Source organism: Epinephelus moara, chromosome 8 (genome assembly GCF_006386435.1).
Source record: "Epinephelus moara isolate mb chromosome 8, YSFRI_EMoa_1.0, whole genome shotgun sequence".
In the NCBI taxonomy this organism is placed as follows: Eukaryota; Metazoa; Chordata; class Actinopteri; order Perciformes; family Serranidae; genus Epinephelus; species Epinephelus moara.
The window spans coordinates 13,081,668-13,087,667 of NC_065513.1; the positions used below are offsets into that span (position 1 = coordinate 13,081,668).

The 6,000-nt window shown below is 41.8% G+C and overlaps 1 protein-coding gene across 1 annotated transcript in view; it reads left to right on the plus strand.

The window, feature by feature from the left end:
* rimbp2b (RIMS binding protein 2b) overlaps positions 1 to 6,000 on the plus strand; it is a 106,647-nt gene that overhangs the window by 19,944 nt on the left and 80,703 nt on the right. The gene's annotated exons all lie outside the window — the stretch shown is intronic.

The following is a 6,000-nucleotide window of genomic DNA, read 5'->3' on the forward strand; positions in this document are numbered from 1 at the left end:
GAAATTGAAGTTTAAATACCATGTCTGCCCTCCTAGTGGTTAAATCTGGCCCTGCTGCTCATCAGAAATAGTACGTTAGTTGTTCTGAAGTGAGATTTAATTGTTTTTCAAAAATATATGGATGCAATCTTTAACACATTTTCAAATGATAGATTGGTCTTTTCATTTTGGATGATACTGGTTTCCTGGGGTGGCTGAAGTAGAATGGGTTGTACACTCATCGGAAGATTGGCAGTTTCGATCCCCAGCTCCTCCAGTCTGCATGTCAGGTGTAACATGCAGACATGCACGAGAGTCTGCATGTGGAAGTATCCTTGGGCAAGATACTGTGTGCTTGAATGATGAGAATGTGGCACCTTGTATGTTAGCCTCAGCCACCAGTGTATGGAAGTGTGTGTAAATGGGTGGCATGTAGTGTACGCACTTTGAGTGGTTGGAAGCGCTGTACAAATGCAAGTCCATTTCCCATCCAGTCCATTTGCTCTCTGTCAACACATTGTGTTGTATGTTGATGCTACTACTGAGCACTGAAGGAACCCATCTACTTGGGTTAGATGGTTAATTTTCTCATAGCTGAGATAACATTTAAATACCCAAAACATGACATACATGTGTATATATGGTTGAAGTCCTGTTGTTCCTGTTCAGTGTCACTGCCTGTGGAGCGAGGAGACCCAGTAGCCATGTTGTTGAAAATGCCGTGGACAGTAAACGGCAGGTTTCCGGAGTGAAGCTGGCTTCATCTTCCTCAGGCTTCCTCTAGGCTGCGATCTCACAGCGGAGGCTGCTTGTAATTCCCCCGGCTTCCCCTGACGTCTGTGGTTCAATATGAATGAGCTGCATCGATTAGACCTCAGTGTGGTGCTTGCGCAGAGGGGATGAGTCGTGTGTGTGTGTGTGTGTGTGTGTGTGTGTGGTTGCTGGCTTTCTCTCCTGTGTCTCCTCAGCACTTACCAGACTGTTGTTTTCACAGGGGGTGACGTTATGGGTGACATCTTTTGGCTGAGCTATAAACTGAAGCTTTGTTATTAGCAGCTTTTTCTTCTGTGTTAATGAACAGTTAATATAAGTGATATTTCCAAGTGATCTGAGGAGAGATGCATGTTGGCGTCTCATGTCACCATTACTGCCAGTAACAAAGGTGTTGTCTGTATCGTGTCTCTATTTTTATGTTCCCTGCCTTTGGTTTAGATACAGATCCACAGGAACACACAACATTCTCACATGCCTTTCACAACCCCTCAAACCTTCTCGTCTCACACACTCAGCGTGGCCTTCTTATTAAAGTCCGCCAGCTGTAGTCTATAGGGGTGCGAGGTTAGCACCACTGACTGTGATTGTTTACATAATGAGGGTGGTGTGAACTTTATTTTTAACCTCTCCGCCTGCCTGTGATAGGGCTACTCGATAATTAGCTTGTCAACATTTCTTAAAGGATCGCCTGCCATTCCAGTCATGTGCAGTGGCATTTTCAAAGCAATCAAATTTGAATAACAGATTTTTAAAAAAGAATGAAATGTGGATACAATTGTTAATCTGTCAAACCCTTCATATGCTTTTGACAGTTAACAGACAAGATGTTTAATGTGCATTCTGGAGTTAATGGTATAACTTGTTGTCTTTATTCAGTCCAAAATCTTCTAGTGATTATGACATCCTTGAACAAGGTCTGATCACACAAAAGGTCTTCCGCTGTACCTGTGGTGGTTGCTGGGAAACAAGTGCTTTTGAAATCGACGTGCATCCTATCATGTCATTAAGCTGGTGTTTTGCACCGCTCAGTCAACAGAGAAATGGATTGGGAGGAACAGGGGGATCGGTGAGGGGTGGGTGGGTGGGTTGGAGGTGGTGTTTTTAGTTCCCTGAAGTGGAAAAACAGCCGATTATGGATCCTGAAAGATCAGCGTAGCATCAGTAATTATCAATAGCGAGTGGTCCTACGTAAGACTGAGTGAAGTGGTAATGAAAAACTGACAGAGCATGAGGCACTTCTTCAGCAAGCTCCATTAGCCTGCAGCTCTGTTATCTTATGATGGAGATGCAATCAACAAACCGCAGACACACTCTGGCGTAGGTATCTTCCTCATGTACACAGCTGTCTGCAGCCGTTGCATCTTCCCGCCTTAAGCAGCGTGGGTGTTTTCCTGTGAGCAGTCTCGATAAAAGTGACGTTTTTTCTTTGCCCTAGAGATTTTGTACCCTTTTTTTGTTTTGGCTTTGTTGCTTGTCCTCTTTTAGGCATGCAGATTTGTGCTGAAGAGGGAATTTCACAGATACTGAGTTAAAGTTGTTATTCTGCACAAGTTGACATTTACATAACATTTTCCTCTGTTATAGGACTTTTTAGTGTGTGACTGTAGGAGTTTTCAAGATCAAGGGAAGTGGCAGAAGAAAGACGCAGTTCTATGTCTTCAGTCACTCTCCTGCCTATAAATTATGCATCAACAGTTTTGGAAAATGCAGTCACAGGAATATAATTAAAGTCTTACCATTTAGTCACATTCAAATAACATACAGTGCTTCATATCTGAAGCATTACCCTGCTCATGTGCTGATCTGATCAAATCAGTGCATCCAAAACCAACAGAAAATACTGTCTCAGAAAATTTCAACCAATCAACTACCTTTGTACAATCTTCTGTCACAGTATATATAGTTTTATATCACAGTAAGTAACAGTATTATCACTATACAGCAATTATTATGAGTATTTAATTCAGAAATGGTTTTAAATAACCATAATATGCTTCACCACCTTTTTATTATTTTCTTCTTTATTTGAAACTTTCACACACAAAAAAAATCTTACATAACACAATTGAGCTAAAAATGGAAGAATCAAAACAGTAAAGCTATTTTGAATCTGGAAGGTTAAATAAAATAATTTCAAAAGTTTCTGTATTGTATTCTGTAATTTGGACTTCACTCTCCTCCTCCATGTCTGCCCAAATCATCTCACCTTGCAAGGCAGCAAGATTTGCAAGACCGCAGGATCATGTTAACGGCAGCCACTGTGGCCAAAAGTCAAAGATATAACAGGATTCCCGCAAACCCTTGAAAATCCTTAAAGGGAATTGACTTCATTAATCCAAAAGTTTATAATGAATTGGTATTTTAATGTCTTAAATCAATCTGTCAGAAGTCCAAGCAATGTTAAGACATGGAAATTAGGATTCTCTTGTTTTTCTTGGACGTTGCACTGTAAAATCTCAAAATAATTGGTGACGTCTATTGAAATTAAATAATTTACCAAATGCCTTTTGCATTAAGACCATGTAAATCAGGATAGTGGAACCAGCAACGCTCATATTTTCTTTCTGGGCAGGATGCTCATCGACTGTCTGCTAGACTCACACGTCAGTCTTTAGACGCTTTGCTTAACAGAAGGTGGAGATCTCTGATTGTCTGGTGGCGAGACTAACTGTCTGCTAGCTTGCTGTCACTGTTTTCTGGATGACATGAGGAAATGCAATTTCAATGAAAACTGGCTTTTTGATCAATAATTCCCTGGTAGAAGGCAGTGCATAAGAGGCTTGGTGTATTTTTTGCAAAAGTTTTTCAAACTCAGCATAATGGGAATAAGCCAATGGAATCCCACATGCAAAGTGTGAAACACAAAATCGCCAAGAAAACCCGCCAACAAATTTCCCAGTTTCCCAGCTTTGACCATCGTCTCTGTGATGCCTAGAAAGTGTAATGTTTTTTTCAACATTTAAGTGGATCATCATACTTTTTCATTGAAAAACAGGGGGGTTGTAGTACTGGTCTTCCACTTAATTCCAAGTGGCGTTAAAGAAGTCTTAAAAAGTGTTAAATCTAACTTTCCTTAAGCTGTAGGAACTCTGTATGGACGAGAAAACACAGAGAACAGTCCTTACATGAGTAAAATGACTCTGTATCGTCTGTTCATGCAGCAGCATTGGCAAAACCCCTGAATGTAATGGATTTCGCAAAGGTGGTTTTATTGCTGAGGAATTCAACGTTTCATCTGCAAGAGGCAGAAGTGTTATTACGTCTTTCAGAAGTTGCGTAGTATTGCTTTATGAAAAACAGGAATTGCCGTGGAGGTGGGATGTTTCTCTACCCGATAAGTCTGCCCTCGTCCATGTTTTTCTGCTCTGCTGCAGGGGTAAACTTGTGAGGTAAATTGGCAGGCTCTTCAGGGTGTCAAAAAATAAAACAGGCACATCTGTCAAAGACCGGTCGAAGGGAGGTTTGAGCATTTCTCAGCATTGAGCATTTGATAGATGCGAGTTGCGGGAACAGATGTGCTGCTTAAAGTGAAGAAGATTTACTGATTTACTGCCCGATTAATTAATGGGATGTGTGATGTTTTGGCAAAAAGTTAGCCAGTGTGGGTCTCTTAGTGCCTTGCAAAAGACTATTTCTGTCTCTGTTTCTGTCGGTTTTCTCCCTGTGCTCTGATTGGCTCACATGCATGTCGAAAAGCTGAGGATGTGACCTGTTACCCATCTGTCTCTGGGAGTGCCTTATTGTCGCAGCTGAGATGGCAAAGGGGCAAGACTTATTAGGGGATGTGAACAGTTTCTCCTCGGTTAACTTCTGCCCTCATAACTATTCATCACCGGAAGAAGGCTCAGAGTCAAGCCTACGGGCTTACTTGGGCTGTGCTCAATTTGATGGTCAAGTGAATCATCAGGCCAAGGCACGTTGGAGTGCTGATCATAAATATGCATCACGCAGACTGAAAAGTCACTGTCACTTTATGGTATGGATATCATAGATTGTGGGTACGCATCATATTCTTGAACAAACAGAACTAAAAATAGTCCCTGGTGTCAACTTAATGTCTCATATACTCTCTCCTACACAACTGTCAGTGCCAGATTTATCATTATTCATATTTATTCATAGTCAGAAAACATAAACAAGACACAGACAGGGCTGAGAATCGATCTGCTTCCTGCTACAAGACGACAGTGCTAACCACTGAGCCACTGTGGTGCACCAGATTTAATGAATACCTGAATAGCTGATGCTGTGTCCCTGTTTTTCTTCTGCCACATAATGCTGTTTTTCCCCTGATTCACCTTTATGACTTCATTAGTGTAACCTCACAACTCTTACTAAAACACAGGCTGAAATCTCTGCATGGTGGGAAAGGATGTTACGTGACACAAACAGGTGTAAATTAGTGGTACTGTAATATATGTTTGCATTGTATCGTTGTGTGCTTGTGCGTGTGTTTGTGCATGTATTGATGTGGGAGGCCCCTGCGCTGGGGGCCAACCTCATGTTTACATCGCTTGTAATGAAATTAGAGCTGTGTGGCGCCCACACTACAGGCCTTCACTGATCCTCTAATTCAATTACCCCCCTTATTAACGCTCAGATGCTGCTGGCTGACCCAGGACTGCACACTGCTTTTGCTACACAACATTCACTCAGCAGCCCTTCCTGCTTCGCCGATGGACTGACTAGTTATCAGTCATTGTCTGACTGACACACAGGGGTCACCCAGGTTTCTCCTTGATACCAGTGTGTTTGTGACTGTAGCAGCAGCCACAAGTCTCAACTACAATGATGGCAAATACCTAATGTTGTTCAGGATGTGTGAGAATCTAGAGTAAGATTGGAGCATATTTTTGTGTGTTTTTCCCACTTTGCCATGTTTCTGTCACATCTATTCTTGCTACATCTGCAGTGGTTATTTATAAAAAACACTGAGGTGTACTGGTTTAAGTTCAGTATTCAGACATTCTGCAAACTTATTGCCAGTCTTCACCAGATTTCTTGGGCAGTGCAGGATAAAATGTGACTGAAGTTGTGCCGGTGTTATTTTTACCTTCACTAGGTCCAGACCTTTGAATGCGCCCACTCCACCTAGTTCAAGTTGACTCAAGATGGAGAGGGAGTGTGATGACCTGACAGTTTTTGCCTGTCATTTTTCATAGATATTTTAAATTACCACCTGTACCTTGTCCCATAACATGCACAGTTTCCTTTTTTTACAACCCAGTGACATGTTACCCACGTCGC